Raw genomic sequence first — 19,335 nt, 5'->3', positions numbered from 1 at the left:
GAGGATTTTGTAAACCAATCCACTATAACCTCCTACTTGAACCCAAGTAGATCCTCTAGTCCAAGATTAGAAAATACAACCTCCTACTTACACAAGTAGGCCCTCTAGCTACACAAGCTATGAAATACAAGAAATATTTAATAGAGAGGTTCTAAGAGTATACACTCTTAGTTACAATATCTCTCAAAATAAGATACAAAGGCTTGAAACTAATTTTACAATATGATACACAAAGCCTTTTTGAGAGAAAAATAAAGCTCAAGCACAATTGAGAAGAACAAATTTTGCAAACTCACTTCACTTCATTCCCATCCATTAGCTTTTTCTTGATCATCCTTGACTTGTATTTATAGGTGTCCCACAAGTTTTAAGAGAACTAGTCGTTTATAGCTGTTGGATTTTGAAAAACTAATCGTTGGAAGCTTTTTGCGAATTAATCGATCAACAGATGACTTTAATCAGTCGACAGATTGAATTTTAAGATTCTGTTAGTCGACAGATTGAAAGTATTAGTTGACAGATGAAATAATTTAGTCAACAGATTCAAAACTTAATCGACATATGAAATGAGTTAGTCGACAGATCAAGGCAAAACTTCAAAAGATTAAAAACTATCATTCTGTTAGTCGACAGATTACTTAAGGTTAGTTAACAAATCAAAAGGTTAGTTGACAGATGAAATGAGTTAGTTGACAAATCAAGGTAAAATTTTAAAATATCAAAAACTAGTATTTTGTCTATCAACAGATTGCTTGAAGGTAGTCGACAGAACAAGAAAATTTTTTAATATAGTCGACATATGATTGATTTTTCCTTAAGAAAATTCTTTCATTTTTTCATCAAATAAAAATATAATATTCCAAATGTCATTAAGAGATTTATCACAAGATTTTTGACATTTGAAAACATGATGAAATTGATTTTAATTTTGATACTTAATGGATCATATAAAAGTAATTTGAAGCACCAAGATAATCATCAAAAATAATTTTAAAATACAATCAAAATCACAATAAAAAGGCAAAATATCAATTTTATCAATAACATATATTCGATCGACATGCAAAATAAAAAGTGTCACACTAATTGATAGATGGATCTTTTTGCCTTAGAAAAATTTTGCTCCATTTTGTCAACAGTTTGAAAAACATTTTGTAAAAATCATTTAGGGTATTCATTCAAATCTTAATACTTGTTTGTGCAACTATCCATCTAATATGTTTAAATAGATAATCATAGTTCATTTTGATTTAACAACTCATTTGAAATTAATTTTTATTTGAAGACCATATCCTTAACATATGATTTAGGGTATAAATCAATTTTGTTTTTCATCATTAAAACCAAATATAAGAGTAAAATATCATACATGAGACAGTCCCAACACCAAATGTCATAAGAAGGGGACGAGAAATGGGAACTCTTACTTGTGAGAAGAGATCATGTTCAAATCCAACAATACCATCCTTAAGTATAAGGCCATCTAGGTGTATTGGGATTGAAATGTTATATAATGAGTAAACTCTTGTTACCACTTTAGAGGTAACAAATAAGGAATTTTACTACTCTATCATTTATAGGAATTTAGCAAATAATATTATATTTTATTAAGTTTAAGGGTAAATAAATAAGATTTTGATGATAATAAAAATATTTTTATGATATAATTTTTTTTATTATTATTAGCCTCAAATCAGGAACAGAATCCTGTGCGCACAACACACAAGAAATTATGCCAAGAAGGAGAAAGAGCTACAGATTGCTTGCTTCCTTTTTCATATATCAATAATAATAATATATATTTTAATATGCTGATTTCAACCTCTTCCAAATTCAATTGTTGAATTGCACCTACCAAATCTTTGCCTTTAATTTTGGCGTCTTTAAAATTTCCTTCAATTCGCCACATGCTGTTTCTCTAACTTTTTTTTTTTTTTTCAAATCTTTAATTTAATAGTATATAAATGTGTGGGCCCCAAGTTCCATCATCTTTCCAATTTTCCAATTGTGCTACTCCAAGTCTCCAACTTGTTCTCCAATTTTCCACTTTATTATTATATATATGGTGACTCATCAATGCCTCCCTAGTCTTTAATATTAAATTATTACTTTAATTCAATTACCTCCTTTGGCAATTGTGTGTCTCTCTTTGTTGCACCCTTAAGAAAATATTTTCAAACATTTGTTTTTCTTGTTTTTCAATGTCATACCTTGATTTTCTCTTGAAAAACTTGTCATTGCAAAATGTTATCCTTTTAACATTTACTTTTGACTTTGTTTGCAAATTATTCTTTGCTATGGTTAAGTTTCAACAGGTGCTAGCTAGAGGTGGAAAATGAAGAAGAATTTTTGAATTTCAAAGTATTGTTTAGTTCTTTATTTGTAACGGATAGTTCTATGGAGATGTGTATAAATTCAAAATGAGTATGAAGGCTTTACGTACACAAAAAAATATAATACAATGAACAAACTTGACAGAATATTCAAACAAGAGTGAGAAGGTTCAAGTGTTGCAGGTTTGCTAGCTAGTAGAATCCTCAAATTGTTGATAACTTATTTGAGATTATTTTTTAGTTGTAAGTTTGTTATTGTTACTCACTTGTTGTGTGGGGAGATTGTATTTTGTTAGCAGATTGCTAAGTGATTCTTGCTTAAAGCAAGGGATTGTGTTGGTTCTAGCTCCAATTAAAAGCTAGTATTGGTTTTACCTCCAAATTCAAAAGTTAGTGTTGAGTCTTTTTAGTATCACCTCAAGTTAAATCTTTAGAGCCTCAAGTTAAGTTTTGGAAGAGAGAAGTAGGCTCATAAAAGTTCAAACCTCTATAAATTCTCTTGTTCTCTATGGTTGCTTTTTTTTTTTTTTTTAATTGGGCCTATTCATATTGCAATCACCACTTAATTAAGATCACATTTTAAGAGTTTTTAAAAAGAGATAAAATTATTAATTTAAAAAAAATCTAATTCACCCATGTCTTGGATATTTATCTGGGCAACAGATTTTATATGATAAGTGTAATTGACTCTATTTTGTTTTCTATTGTCATTGAATTATAGTCATTTTTTGGAGCATCAAGGATCACTTTGGGAAGCATTTTTGAAAAATTTTTAGAAAGATATAGAAAAATTGTTGATATTTTTTTCAAACCGTTCGACTGTTTCTGTCGAGAATTTGAAAATCTCTTACACCTTAGGGTAAACTTTCAACATCTTTAGAAAAATGGTCGACTTCTTTAAAAATTCAGTTGACAATTTCATGCAAATGGCCGATTGTTTTATCACACAAGTTGACAACTTTGAGAAGCTTTCAACATGTTAGGTCAACATTTTTTGAACTTACACAAAAATTACAAAGAATGTAAAAATGCCTTATTGATAGTCTTAGGAACAGTCAATTGTTTTTACTCTAAGGTTAAAAACGATTAACTCTTTTGATAAAGAGGTTGACAATTTTGAGAAATTTTTGACATGTTACAGCGACGATCAACATTTTTTGAACTTCCACAAAAATTACAGAGAATGTGAAAGGCCTTGTCAATAGTTCACAGGAACAGTTGACCGTTTTTGCTCTAAAGCTTAAAATAGTCAACACTTTTGACAAAGAGGTTAATAGCTTTTGCTTGATTTATTAGCCCATTTTCTAATGCTTAAAACGATCGACAATTTATCCAACATGGTCGATAGTTTTTCCTTGTGATTTAAACGAGTGTGTATGATTTTAAAAGAATTTTAACACACTCTTCTAAAATTCATTTGATTTCAAAATAAAAATCCTTTAATACCATAATATTAACTTCCAAGTTGAAAATTTATGCCACAAAGTATATATTTATTCTTAATGTGCTTTCAATAAATGCAACTTAATGTGCTTTTAATATATGCAAACATCCTTTGGCATTATTTAGATTTTTTAATTACACCCCCCCCCCCCAAAAAAAAAAAAAAAAAAGTTGACACTCCCCCTTAATCAATGGACTTCCTTTAAATATAAAGAAAGTTAAAGGTGTTAAGAGTCATGGAACACAAGATAACACGATATATAATGGAAATAAGAATCATTGTTTCAATAAACACACAAGAGACATTGATCATATCATTGATACATTCATAACATTGCATATGCATCAAAAGACATCCATCAATCCATGTCCACCAAAATACATCTACCAAAAGCAAATTTTTAAAGTTTGAAAATCTATGGATTGTGAGGCAAAGATGATGGAAGTTGAGCAAGGATAGGATGGACAAGAGGAATAAGTTGGGTGAGTTGAGTAGACATCTTTTTTTGTTAAGCATGCATCTCATCTTTCCTAGTACGAAGTAAGCTCATCTAGCTTTTTAGGTTAGAAATCCCATGAAGAACTAACTACAAATCATCCTTACAAGGTCTCTTATCACCTGATGGCTAAGAAAAAAATGGTCTCAGTTCCACATGAGTAGTTAGTGGCTCATTCTCCTTATTATGCTCTTTAGAGATTGCGACCTTTTTTTTTTTTTTTTCTTCTAACCCATTCTCCAACTTCATTGCCCTAGTTCCACATTAGTATGTTGAGTCAACTTGCTCATATTAATTAAGTTTTGATGATTAACAAAAAGAGAATTTTTCAATATACAAATTATAATGTTTTCGTGATTAACAAAAAGAGTATTTTTCCTAAATATATTAATTATAGTATCGAATTATTTTTGATTAATTTATAAAATATTTTTTCATAGTATATGCATTACCAAAAATATTATTTTCTATTATAATTATTTTTAAAATAATTTTAAAATGCATAAACATTTATATAAAAATAGTTTTTCAAAATCTAGACCAAAAGTCGACTTTTGAGAGCATAAACATTTATATAAAAATATTTTTTCAAAATCTAGACCAAAAGTCAACTTTTGGTATCCCAAAAGTCAATGCTCAAAGCTCAACGATCGAATTTTTAATCGTTACAGAATCTACCAAACAAGTGCCAGTGAAAGAGTCGACTTTCTTTGTTGAAAGTCGACTCTTGCTCAAGTAAGAGTTAACTCTTGCTTCTTAAGAGTCAATTCTCGCCTCAACGGTCTAAATTTTGACCACTGCAAAAGTGTCCAAAATGCCTATAAATACCCCCTCAAACCCATTTTTGAGACAATCAAGTGCTTTCATTGTAAATTCAAAGTACCCGAAAACTCTCAAATGCTCTTAAACAAAACATCCAAGCAATTCGAGACTCTTGAAGCATTATAGCACATTCACCGAAGAGCCACAAGGCAAGAAAATAAAAGTTCTTCAAGTCTTCTATAACAAATCCAAACTTCTCCATTTAAGGTTATAAATTTATTTACTTTATATTTCATTTGACTTGCATAATTTGTTCTTAATTGCTTATTTGTGTCCAAGTGTGGACAAATTATTTGTAAATATTTAAATTATCATTGTGTATTGTATAGGTTTCCTAGAACCATTAAAATCTAGGTGTATCTAGTTTTCAAAATAAGATAGGGTGGAAATCTTAGTGTAGTGGTTGCCTAAAATCTGTTGTAATCTAGGTGTGTATCTAGTTTTTAAAGTAAGGTAGTGTGGAAATATTAGTGAAATTTGTTTAGTGGAACCCCAAGGGTGGTTAGATATTGAGAGAGTGTACTAGGTGTGTGTGAAGATATCGAACCACTATAAATTGTCTTGTATCTCATTTTATGTATTTTTGCTATATCTTATGGCTTACATTAATTATTAATCTCAAATATAATTTATTATATTTATCAAATATATATTCTTAAATAAAACTATTAATTAAGAATATTTATTAAAATTAAGAAAAATTTTAATCACTCAATTCACTTTTCTTCTTGAGTAGGCATATTCTAAGGGACCAACAATTGGTACCAGAGCAGTCTTCTAAAATAGTTGAATCCTTAGCCAAATACTTCAACTTAGAAGAGATCTAGATGTCCTCATTCACCAATCAAGTTATAGTCAAAGAACCATTACCTTCTAAGCCACCATTATTTGATGGCACAAATTTTGCTTATTGTACAATGAGAATGGAGTCTTATTTGATTTCAATAGATTTTTACTTATGAAAAATTGTTAGACATGGTTTTGAAATTTTTAAACCAAAAGAGAAAGATTGGAACGAAGAAAATATAAAAAAATATCAAATGGATCATAAAGTAAAATACATAATTTTTTGTTCAATTCTTTATAGTGAACATGAGAAATTATCTGCTTGTTCTACATCACATGAAATTTGGACAAAATTAGAAGTAGTGTATGAAAGTATCAAACAAGTAAATAATACAAAGATTAATCTACTAATGTCACAATATGAAGAATTTAAACTATTTCAAAATGAAAATATTAGTGATATGAATGGTAGATTCCAAAATATTATAAAAAAATCTTAAAATGCTAGGAAAAATAATCTCAAAAGAAGATCAAATGAAGAAAATTCTTAGATCTCTAACATTGATTAACAATATTTAATGATTGCAATTTCTTAAGCTAAGAATTTGAAAGAATTAAAAAATAAAGAATTAATAGGAACACTTCTAACTCATGAATTAAAGGTAAGAAAACTCTAGTCTTAAAAGCAAATGAAAAATCTGAGTCTAGTGAAAATGAAGAAGATGATGAAACAACCCTTCTATCAAAAGCATTTGCTAGAATAATGAAAAAAAAAAAAGCGTAGGAGAATATCTCCTACTTACTTTAAACATAAGAAGAGTGGGCACATGCAATTTGATTGTCTAAAGGATAAGAAATGTGCTTCATGGCTATAGAAGAAGAAGAAAAAGATATGGAGTTAGAAGAATTACAAAATGCATACGAAGAACTATATACAAAATATCAATCTATTAAGAATGAATTAAAAACCATCAAGAAAAATCATAAACAAGAAAATAAAAAATTAAAGAGTGAAATAAAGAACTTAGAAGAAAAATCACAAGAGATCAAGAAAGAAAATAAAAATAAATTAAAAGATTAATTAATTAAACTTCAAGAAGAAAATAAAATATTAAAAACTCAAAATAATAAATTAGTAGTAGAAAAAGATGTCATAGAGAAAATTCTAGCCACATTGACTTCAAAGAAAAATGCAAAACCCAAATTAAAGTACAAAACACCTAAGAGATAATGGAAACAACCTAGATAGAGACCTCAACTAAAGAAAAGTAATATAGTGCAAATATGGATACCCAAAGTGTTAGTAAACATGATTTGATCATACACAGCGGAAAATAAAATCTAATTTTATTGGTATCACGTTTTTCAAATCTTACGGTTAAATCGAAGACATAAAACGAAAAGTTACCGCGAAACGAAATCTGATTTCGTAACCGATAACCCGCCTGATATCTCCCACGAGTGAGATGCCGAGTCAGTCCACCTGAAATCGTCAAGACTTCAATAAACTTAAGAGAAAAGGGACACGAAAATTTTCTCTAAAATTTCCATTTTTGATTCAATTGATTGATTAATTTGGATTATGGGTTTAATGTTATATTTATAGACAAAAAACCCTAAAACCCTAAGTGTTATTGGGCCGGGCTTTAGATGCTAGCAAAAAGCCCAATCTAAATTAATAATTAAATAAATAATCATATTACTTATTTAATTATTCTTATTTCTTAAATAATTACACTTATAATTTAGTAATTCCATAATTACTAAATTTGCTCATTTTTCTTTTAAAACGATTTATATTGGGTGGGATTTTCTGGGTTTACAATTAAATTCGCAACGAGAATTAATCAATTATTAATTCTCGTAAATCATGAGTGACATCTAGCAATATATCATGATTACCCAATTTAATGTGAAGCGGGAATGTGAACCTTACACTACGGTGCCCTGCAATACAGTCCATCTATCATACTATATCCCGACGAGATATGAGATCACGGTCAGTAGGTCAAATCTATCGATCTCGTCGTATGACCAAATCCAATAATCACATTTGATTAATATGACACAACCTCTATGGAATCCAAATTCCGTTGTCATATTATCTCGGCCAAGAATTTATCGTCAAGTGACCATTGGATCGCATAGGATATCCTCCTCGTATATCTCGAGGTGATAGATTCCATATCTGATGCACACATACCTCGTGTGTCACTAAACTAGGCACATAGATACGTACGGCTATCCTTGATTAGGACAACCATATAATATCATTGATATTCTAATCCACCAACACACAGATATCCATGTTATCTCAGGTCTAAGGACTAATGCAAATCCATAGTTAATATTAAATCATTGACCCGTGAGATAAAACCCATGTGATTCAATATTAACTGTCCCGTTCAGTGAACTCGTTTCTATAACGAGCACCCACTCATTTTCCTTCTGTATCTTATACAAAGTGGTACGAGACCCACCAATCTTGTCTTTCGGTATCTTATGCCGAACAATGAGGAAAACGATGTGCCAGCCTTTGCGAGTTACTAATTATCCAGATTAGGAACTCTATGGGCAGGAACATATTTATAGTATAACGTATTGTGGATTATCCGTCTCGATTATTCTTAACAATTAAGAATGGTATCCACTCCTTATTATACTAAAGGATATTTGTATGTTTAATTCAAACCATATTGCAATTTAAATTAAACATAAAACTTGCCATTAAATAGTGTTTAAAGAATTACAAGATCAAACCCTATTGTGTCACTAGAACCAGTCTTAAGGGCTTATATCTAACACAAATGGATTGTACAAACAATGAATGATTTAGATCACAAAATTTTAAATGTTGCTCTTTATCTACATATATTAAGAATAGTTAAATCATTTAATCCTAATAAAGAAAGATTCAAGGGACTCGTTTATAGATAGATGCCCATACCTAAAACATGATATTTTAAATGTGCAAATGTGCGTGAGGATCACAATGAGCAACAAGTGGAATATGGACAGTGGCTGCTCACGACACATGATCGGTGAGAGAGATCCATTCTTAGATCTTACTCCCAAATATGGAGGATTTTTCACGTTTAGGGACAATGCCAAAAGTAAAGTGGTTGGTATAGGTATGATTGGCCAACCACATTCCACTACTATTAGAAATGTTCTTTTAGTAGATGGTTTGAAACATAATATTCTTACCATTAGTCAATTTTGTCATGATGGCTATGAAGTTATTTTTAGACAAAAGCACTATCTCGTTATTGATAGCTACAACTCCATAATTATTTATGCTAATAGACAAGGCAATGGCTATATTACTGATATTGAGGAAATTAAAGCAAAATGCCTTATGGTGAAAAATGAAAATATTCTCTTATGGCATAGAAGATTAGGTCCTGTTAATCCAGATCTAATTAGAAAAATAGCTAATAAATATTTAGTTATAGGTCTCCCTAAGATAAAATTTAATAAATACATTTTTTGCGATGTTTATTGTCAAGGAAAACAAACTAGAGCTTCCTTTAAATCTAAAAATAAGATATCAACCAGTAAGCCTCTACAACTCTTACACATGGAGTTATTTGGACTCTTTCAAACTAGAAGTATGGGTGAAAATTTTTATATATATGTTGTAGTAAATGACCTTTCTAGGTTTAGAAGGGTTATGTTCTTAGCATAAAAAAATGAAGCATTTCAAAACTTCATCAAATTAGTTAAAAGAGTTGAAAGAAAGCGAGATGATAGAAAGGGTTGAAATCAAGCCCAATACCCCCCCCCCCCCACTTAATTAGAGTTTCTTTCAACTTCAAACTTTCCTCTTCATGTTGTCTTACTTTCCTTACCAACCCATTAATGACTTGTTTAACATGGTCGGGCAATGTGACGCCTTGGCCCCCATTATCGGGTGCCACCATAACCCATGGTTACAATCCCGACCTATCATGAAGGACGATTATACCCTGCCAACATAAAGTATTAAAATAATATGGGTGCTTTGGGTGGGGTCTAGGCTTTGCCACCTTCAACTATCGAGAACTCGAGTTTAAAATACATAGGCAACGAAAATTTACCTGATTCTCGTACTTGATTAGGCCTTTAAAATATAAATCCAATTTCCATAAACAAATCAAAATAAGTTCCAACATGCTCAACAAAATACTCCAATCGTTAAGCATAATTAAATAAGTTTTATATCCCGATCGATTTAAACACACACTCTGAGTTACTTATAGCGGGAACCTTAACTTGATCTTAATCAAATTTTATTTAAACTGTAGCCGTCTCCCGTGGTCAAATACAGAGCACATAAATATTACATAAACGACATAGAAACACGACCTACATTCTCACCATCTGCAATCATTGTTAACCGACGACTTTTCTACCAATATCGCTTTCCCTTTCTTAGATCCCGAGCCATCTGTTAGGTTAATGGGAGTAAAGGGGTGAGTCCGGGGACTCAATAAAGGCAATATGCAATGCAGTAAATTAATGAGCATGACATCATAGATAAAAATGAAATACAGCGTGCATGCAAGCTCGTCCACCGCACTTATCTCAGGCTCTAAGTAGCCCCTAGTGGTTCCTTCTGTGACCCCGTTCTAGGACTCTCACGATCAACAATCCATTGCCCCATGCCTAGACACTTCTTCAATATCTTATACAAGCCATGACAAAAGTAATTTACACACAAAGCATATTAAACCCTTACCGATTCAGCATTAATCGCCTATTCTCGTTAAGTGTACCGACATTTTGCCTTAATAGCTTTCTTGATAATATTTCTCCATAACATCGGAATCGCCAATATCATTTCCCAATATTCCTTTAACATAAATATTCAAAGGTAAATCATATATTAAACCCATCAAGCTGTCTTGCTACTAAAGCCCATAAACTATTAATTAAATTAACAAATTATTTCTTCTAAATTGAAAGTTACCTTATTGTCGAAATCCCTTCACGTCCAACTCTTCTTAGAAAATCCTCTCTGTCTTACTCGCTCTTAATTTACAGCCAACCTCCCTATATATAGAGTCTTAGTCACCCCTCGCTTCATTTTCATCTTGGGTTAAGCCCATTATTTCACCTCGAGGGTAATTATGCCTGTTACTTGGCTGGAGATAAATTCTTGGGGGCCAAGATTGCATCAAAGGCTGCCATGTGGTAGCAAAAATGAGGAGGCAGGTGGCTGGTGCAGACAAGGCCACGCGGCCCCACATGGCGTGGCGTGGCTGCTCATGGGGCCCTAAAACGGCATCGTTTGGCGCCTGCTTGCTGGGAGAAAATCTCAGCTTTTCTACAATACGCGTAGCATAGCAAGATCAATCCCGTGTCACCTGCCCGGGCCCCTCGTGCGCCTAACTGCCTACTCCAGCCTAGCCTTCATTTAATATCCTGCTTATTTTATACTTAAGGTGATTCTTTTGCTCCAATTTCCATTATTTCACTTGTGCCCAAAAATTTCAAAATCTTCTCCAATTCCCCATTTAATTCTCAAATATTTTTCTCATTCTCGAACATAATTAATATCCTCAATTAAATTTCTTAAAATCCCAAATCCTCGATAAATTACAAATAATTCTCTCAAATACACAGATTAATTTCCCCATAGGGTCAGGGATGTTACAAGCAACGACAGATCCAACCATTGGAAGAAATTGCACATTCTAGCTCTTTGAAAATTACACAAATAGGAAAATATCATTCAAACCAAACAACATAAACTTGAGCAAAACCCCAAAATGAAAAGATAAATTTGAGTAAAACCGTAAATGAAAAGTACTATGGGATAGACCAAGACAATGCCCAACAAGAGAAATACCATACATGAGTTTCAAATAAAAAACAAACCCAATATTACCCCATATCTTGTTAGATTGCGATGATTTGATCATGCGCAGTGGAATAAAATTTAGATTTTTTAGGTATCACGTTTCGCAAAAAATATTACTTACAAAATCGAAAACTAGACAGAAGAATACTTTTTGACTAAATCAAATTCCACCAATTGGTAACCCGCCATAAAATCCTCCAAGTGTAAGATGCTAAGTTGGTCCACCCAAAATCACCTTGATCCAAGAAACTTGAGAGAAGAAACATAAATTTTTTAAAAATTTATAACTGAAACTTGATTCACATATCTCTGATTCAGCGTTTATGGTTCTATTTATAGAGCACCATTGAAAACCCTAGGTGTCATTGGGTCGGGCTTAATGTGCTAACAAAAAACCCGATCTAATTATTAATAATTAAATAATTATATTCATGATATAATCATTTAACTATTTTTATTTATCTAATAAATAAATATACCATAAATCATAATGAGAATCATTTAACTATTCCTATTTAAAAGTGATTTCTTATTGAATGAGACTTTCTGAATTCATAATTAAATTGATAACGAAATTAATCAATTATTAATCAATTATTAATTCTCGTAAATCATAAGTGACATCTAGCAATATGTTATGATTATCCAATTTAATGTGAAGCGGGTATTGTGAACTTTTTACTACGATACCATGCAATACGACCTTTATCATCCTACATTCCGATAAGATATGAGATCACGGTCAACAGGTCAAATATTTTAATCTCGTTATATGAGCAAATCCAAAATCAATCTTAACTAATATGACACAACTTTTATAGAACACACATTCCATCGTCATATTACATCGGCCAAATATTTATCGTCAAGTGATTACTGGATTGCATAGGATATCCTCCTCATAAATCTCGAGATGATAAATTTCATATCTGATGCACACATACCTCATGCATCAATGAACTAGGCACATTGATACGTATGATTATTCTTGATTAGAGCAACCATGTAATATCGTTGATATCCTAATCCACCAATACATAGATATTTATATCATTTCAGGTCTAAGGACTAGTTACATATCTATAGTTAACATTGAATTATTGACCCGTGAGATAAAACTCATGTGATTCAATGTTAACAGTCTCGTTCAGTGAACTCATTTTTATAACGAGTATCCACTCATCTTCCTCTATATCTTATACAGAATGAAACGAGACTCACCAAACTTATCTTTCAATATCTAATACTAAACAAAGAGGAAGAAGATGTGTTGGCCTTTGCGAGTTGCTACTATCCAAGTTAGGAACATGGCCAGAAGCTTATTTATAGTATAATGAATCATGAATTATCTGTCACGCATATTCTTAACACTTAAGAACAGTATAGACTCTTTATTATACTAAATGATATATATATATATATGTGTGTGTGTGTTTAATTTAAACCATGTTGTAATTTAAATAAAACATAAACTTGTCATTTAAATAATATTTAAAGAATTACAAGATTGAATCATTTTGTGTCACTAGAATTGGTCTTAAGGGCTCATATCTAACATATCTGTCGCACCCAAAGAACCTTCTTCTTAGGTTCGCTTTTGTATAGGAGACCTTCAAATCTATCATTTCCTCACAATGGCAATTGAATGTTTTCAACTCAATGTTTGCCTTGTATTTAATGGTTTGAACTTTAGGATACATGTCAGAACAGTAGGTTCTATGGCACACACCAAGAGGGGGGGTGAATTGGTTATTTAAAAAAAAACTTAATTGATAGAATTTTGAAATCCTTTTGATTGAAAATAAAAAACTCAATGCACATGAGGATAATGAAATGCTAGCAGTGATAAACAAATAAAAAGAAATATAAGCAAGAGAGAACACAAAGATTTATAGTGGTTCGGCTTAACCCAAGCCTAATCTACTACCTTAGCTCCTCACTAAGGATTTTCAAACCATCCACTATCAACCCCCTACTCAACCCGAGTAGGTCCCCTAGTCAGAGACTAGGAATTACAACCTCCCACTCAAATGGGCCCTCTACCTACACAAGCTAGGAAAATAACAACGATACAAATGAAAGAGAGAAACTAAGAGTTAACACTCTTAGTTACGAATAAAATGATTTGTAATATTTAGATCATCTCGTTTCCGTCCATTCGCCTTCTCTTGATCATCCATGACATGTATATATAAGTGTCCCACAAAGTTGAAGAGAAATATAGCCGTTTGGAGCCGTTGGGATTTGAAAAAATAGCCGTTGGAAGCTTTCTGCGAAACACATAGTCGATAGAGAAAATAGGTTAGTCGACCATTTCTTCAAATAAAACTAGCCATAGTCGACAGACAGAAAAACATAATCGACTATTTTTCAACCAAAACTTCTCATAGTCGACAGATCCTTTTACATAGTCGACAGATCAAAAATTATAAAGAAAATTTTGAATATCATGTACAAACATAGTCGACAGAATAAATAGCATAGTCGACTATCCTTTCACAATAGTCGACAGAATGAAATATAGTCGACAGAACAATAGGCATAGTCGACTATCCTTAAGCACATAGTCGACTATTTATGGGCATAGTCGACAGATTGAATCACACAGTCGACAAATGAAGAAGATTTTCAACAAAATGAAACTTGACAACATTACAACATATTTACATTTTGTTTAATTTATATTTTACCTTCCATTTACTTTAATACATAAATGTAAATAAGAAAGTACCCCTCATTTGGATTCAATAAAAATATCAAAAAAATCAAAATCCATAAGAATAAAAAAGTAGAATTTGGATTTTAGTAGGAACCTAGGATTTTGCGATTTTACCACCTCCAAGATATACACTTTCTATTTCTTGAAAAATTCGTTAAAAATCATTTTATCACTAATGAATGTTAGCTATTGAATTACCGGGAGTTAGTTTTCTAAAAAGGAAACATTTTCATATATGTCTCCTTATAAGGTGCTAGTCTTCCAGACTTAGAAAAAAATATTGAAATGTTATCAAAACGAGTTTCAAGACATGATGCATGAACTAAAGGATTTTTCATACGATTAAGTTTCAAGCCAAAACCTTTTATGCACGTTTCAAAATATGAAAACTTATTTTGAAGTATGAGATTAACATAAATGATTTTTCATACTTAAGATTGGATTTTCATCAAACACATTTATGTTCAAGTTGGTCTTTTGCCTTAGAATAATTTTAGCTCTATGTTGACCAACGACTTCAAAACTAATTTGAAAATTATTTTAAGAGATTCTTTTAAGACTAAATACTTGACTTTTCAAATCTCCAACTAATATAGAAAATTATAAATCTTTTTGGTTTTCATTTTAACAAAGCACTTGAAATTGATTTTTGTTGAAAACCATAGACTTGACTCATGACTTAGGGATAAAACAAGATATTATTTTTCATCATCAAAACTAAACACAAGGGTAGAACATCAATACATTGCTTAGAATGTGGCATTTGAATCAAAACACTGAAAGTGATTTTTGGGAAGAAATGAAGAACTGTGGTTGTCGAAGCTGAAGGAAAGAAAACAACAAAGGAAAGAAGACAGAAAACGAAGGAGGAATGGGTCTTTTAATACAAATACAATCACCACTTTTTGCTAGGCACGTGAACATTATGCGCCGTGAGCCACACTGGCTAAGGGTTAATATGGTGTGAAAATGACTACTTTTAAATATGTAAATGGAATCACGTTAAGGATGCCATAATAAAAATAAAAAAAAAGTTTATATGTGAATTTATGCATTTGGCCAATATTAAAACTTAGGGTAATGTTAATCATTGTTCATTGAGCAATACTTAAACACTAATAAATGCATATTAGTTTTAAATAAGGTGTATTTATTATATATTATTTTTAATATTCAAACAATTATATTAATTGATTAAATTATTTAAAATATAATGCATTTATCATCATTCAATAAAATTATTTGAATGTCGAAAATAAGATATAATAAATGCACCCTATCTAAAAATATGGTGTATTTATTGATACTATTCTAAAATTTATTATAAATTAGGATAATGTTAATTAATGTCCTTAAATATAATAAATACACATTATTTTTTAAAAATGTATAGTTATTATATCATTTTCTCAACTCCCAAACATTTATTGTTAACTATTTTTCTACTTTTTTTTTTTGGCTATTAGCACCAAAAAGACAAACCTTTTCGAGTTGTGGCGATTTTATCCAATCTTTTTAATTTTGGCAATCAAAGTCGAATTTGTAAAGTTAGTAGCAATTTTAGCCAAAGTAAATAATGAGCTACCCGGCCGTCAACCCCCGACCACATGGCACGCCATGTGTATATTTTAGCGGGCCCATGTTGACTGAGAAAGTAAATAAAATAAAATAAGAGTTAACCATGATTAACCCACATATGCGTAATGGAACAGTTTAAAACATGAAATTTGGGAGTGGAAACCCTAAACCCTATGTAGAGAAGAGGAAGAGGCGACTTGAACAAAGGATTGATGAGGAAATCGAAAGCCAAGTACAACGTAGAGGAGGAAATCGGAGGCCGAGGACGACGTCAAAGGACGAAGGACGAAGACTTTGGGGACGAAGAGGACAACAAATGACAAATGGGGGACTTAAAGGAAGAAGCGTTCACAATAGCCACATCAAGGCAAAAGGGTAAGTGCTCCTCCCTTGGTAGGGCATTAAGCCGAGTAGTTCCTTCCTTGCTCTTGTTTGTTAACTTCTTGTTGAAATAGTATTGTCCGTTAAGCAATACAGATATTGAATGATTTGAATTATATGCACTAGGGTTTTAATGTTGGGGAAACAAGTGATAAGGGAACCACAAATTGGGGAAACAATTAGTTGAGGATTAGGGAAACACGAATTAGGGAGACTCGAATTGGGGATTTGAATTGGGGAAACTAGGAGTAGGGTTTCATTGATATGCATTAGGAGGGTATTTAAACTAAATTGAATTTAATTAGGCTTATTGTTTATGTTACATTTAATTGAAGTAGAATGATATTGTATGTCTTCATTATTATGCATAAGGGTAAAAATGATCGAGGATTATGAAGCACAATATTTGGGGATAATTATGTTCATTGTTATGAATGTCAGATGGTCTGTGGCTATTTTTAAATTTTCAGTGTTATGTTTCTTATGCCAATTATAGTTGTTATCTTTAATTGCTATATTTCCTTCCTATATTTCATTATTTCCTTTTGTATTTCAATTTCCAGTTATGTGTCTGTTATGAGGATATTAGCATAGGTGAGCCCACAAATAAGAACATATACATATATATACACACACACTCATCCACTCATCCTCTCTTAAGCAATTACATGCATTAGGGGTTATTGAAATTAGCAGGCTTATTTATCTAGGGTATTTTCTTTAAGTAGATTTGGATTAAATTAGGGTTTAATTAGTGGTGTATTTCTTTTTGTTAACAATTGCCCTGTTGAGATATGGGTTGGTGGGAAATTCACGAAGGGTTCATGGCGTACGTATGTAGGTGGTACATATGTATTAGGGGGTTGGAAAAATTGCATTGGAATGTCCTATGAACATATTGTGGCAAAGTGTAAGGAAAATGGTTATAGGGATTTGTACAAATTAGGGTACTACAAACCGAGGGGGGAGTGGGATTATCAGTGTTTAGTCCATAATGATGAAGAAGTCTTTAGGATGTGGGAAGAGGGCATAAAGTTTGGTTTCTTGAAAATTTACATTGAATGTAAATTAGGTGAGTCAAGTGAGAAGAATGTGGGTAAAGACAATGTAGGATGTGATGTTGATGTTAATGAGGATGAGTTTGAGTATGATGATGGAATGGATCATTATGAAGCACCAGTTGATGTAGTCATTAAGGATGCACATAATGCACGAGATAACAATGATGAGGACAATGAAGATGATGAGGATTTCGATATTCCTACAGTCGATGGGGATGAGCTTGATAGCGATTACAGTTGGGTTGAAGAATGTGAGACCGATGATGAGGAGTTTGTGATTGCATGGAAAAACAAGACTGTCTTTAAATCAAGCATTGTTGACAATGGTGAAGGGCTGGAGGTAGATCCTCAATTTGGAAATAATGATGGACACCTTAGTGAATACATTGACTCTAATGATGAAGGTTTTGACACTCCATGTAGCAGTCATCAAAGTGACTTGTTAGGCGCAAAGAAGAAGAAGAACAAGTCTTTAGTTTATAACCCACGTTGTGACCACACTAAAATTAAATTTGAAATTGGCATGCTTTTTGAGAATGCCAAACAGTTTAAGAAATGCGTCCAGCAATATGGAATATGTAATGGGTTCAATATTGGCTGGAAAAGGTCATGTGAAAAACATATGGAAGCAGTGTGTACGAATGGTTGTCCATGGAGAATATATGCTGCGAAGAAGCAAGGAGAGAAGATAGTTGTGGTGAGAAGGTATAATGCTGAATATCATTGTTGTAGAAGTCTAGCAAATAAGCAAGTTAATTCTAACTGGTTAGCAAAAGAATTCCTCCAAACATTCAGAAGAAATACTTCCTATGGTGTAAAAGAGATGACACTTGATATCAAGGACAAATATGCAATAACTGTGTCAAAATGGACATGTTACAGAGCAAGGACTAAGGCACTAAAATTACTGAGGGGTGGTTTAGACTCTCATTATTCAAAACTCCATTCATACATGGTTGAACTCACAAGGGTTGACCCTGAAGGCCACTTCGAATTGGAGACAAATGCCACTGGACCTACCGAGGAACGTGTGTTCGGAAGAATGTATATAGGATTTTCAGGCCTTAGGAAGAGGTATATGACAGCTTGTAAGCCTTGTATTTGTTTGGATGGGTGCTTCCTAAAGACCCTAGTGTTAGGAACCGGCCAATCGTGTAGCTTCGATTCTTCTTTCTTTGATCCGTAGAGTTGCAAGTGCAAACTCCTCCAAGTCGGTCCACACGATTAACCTTTTTTCATGACGCCTTGACTAGTACTAGCAAACCCTAGGCGCCTCCAAGAGAGATCCGAATTTTTCCTCTTCTTTTTCAACTTCTTAAGTGGCCTTTTTATAGAGTAAAAACCCTAAACGATTTAGGTCTGGCCCATAATCATATTGGGCCGTATCTCTTTTTTAAATTATGGAACGGGCTTGACCTAAGTGTGTAACCCCTTAGGTCCACCATTGGGCTAGTGTAGGCCAACTCTATTGGGCTATATGAAGGCCCAACTCATTAGATTAATTAAACTCTTTAATTAAACTTATGGGCTTCTTAATTAGCATATTTTATGGGCTTCTTAATTAAACTCTTTAATTAATAGTTTTAGAATTAATCAAATTAATTCTAAAACCCTACATATCATGGTTAACGTTTAGAAACATGCCATGAATACCTAGCCAACGATAAAAAAACACGGACCTTTTCAATTGCAAATACCGTGCAGTAAAATCCTTTCATCAATCTATGTCCTGATTGAATTTAGGGTATGGTTTTATAACGAAACCCTAATCATTCAATAACTATATATCCATTCCAGATTTATGACTTGATAGGTGAAATCAAAACACCTTTTGATTTCCATCTCACCTTGGCCAAGGATTTCCTCAGTC

The 19,335-nt window shown here is 32.2% G+C and overlaps 1 protein-coding gene across 2 annotated transcripts in view; it reads right to left on the bottom strand.

Annotated features, from left to right (window-relative positions):
- The window catches only part of LOC127786691 (pentatricopeptide repeat-containing protein At4g19440, chloroplastic), a 44,647-nt gene continuing 25,312 nt past the window's right edge, over positions 1-19,335 (bottom strand). Inside the window, exon 4 of one of the 2 annotated variants that reach the window (XM_052314276.1) lies at positions 1-485. The gene's annotated coding sequence lies outside the window, so the exon portion shown is untranslated. Of the gene's footprint in view, positions 486-13,872; positions 13,997-19,335 lie in introns of those variants that run through there. The other variant, XM_052314277.1, reaches the window with a different exon arrangement.

The sequence above is a fragment of the Diospyros lotus genome, chromosome 12 (genome assembly GCF_014633365.1).
Source record: "Diospyros lotus cultivar Yz01 chromosome 12, ASM1463336v1, whole genome shotgun sequence".
NCBI classification, from domain to species: domain Eukaryota; kingdom Viridiplantae; phylum Streptophyta; class Magnoliopsida; order Ericales; family Ebenaceae; genus Diospyros; species Diospyros lotus.
The sequence above is the reverse complement of the archived record's forward strand: the minus strand, read 5'-3'. Positions and strand labels throughout refer to the sequence as shown.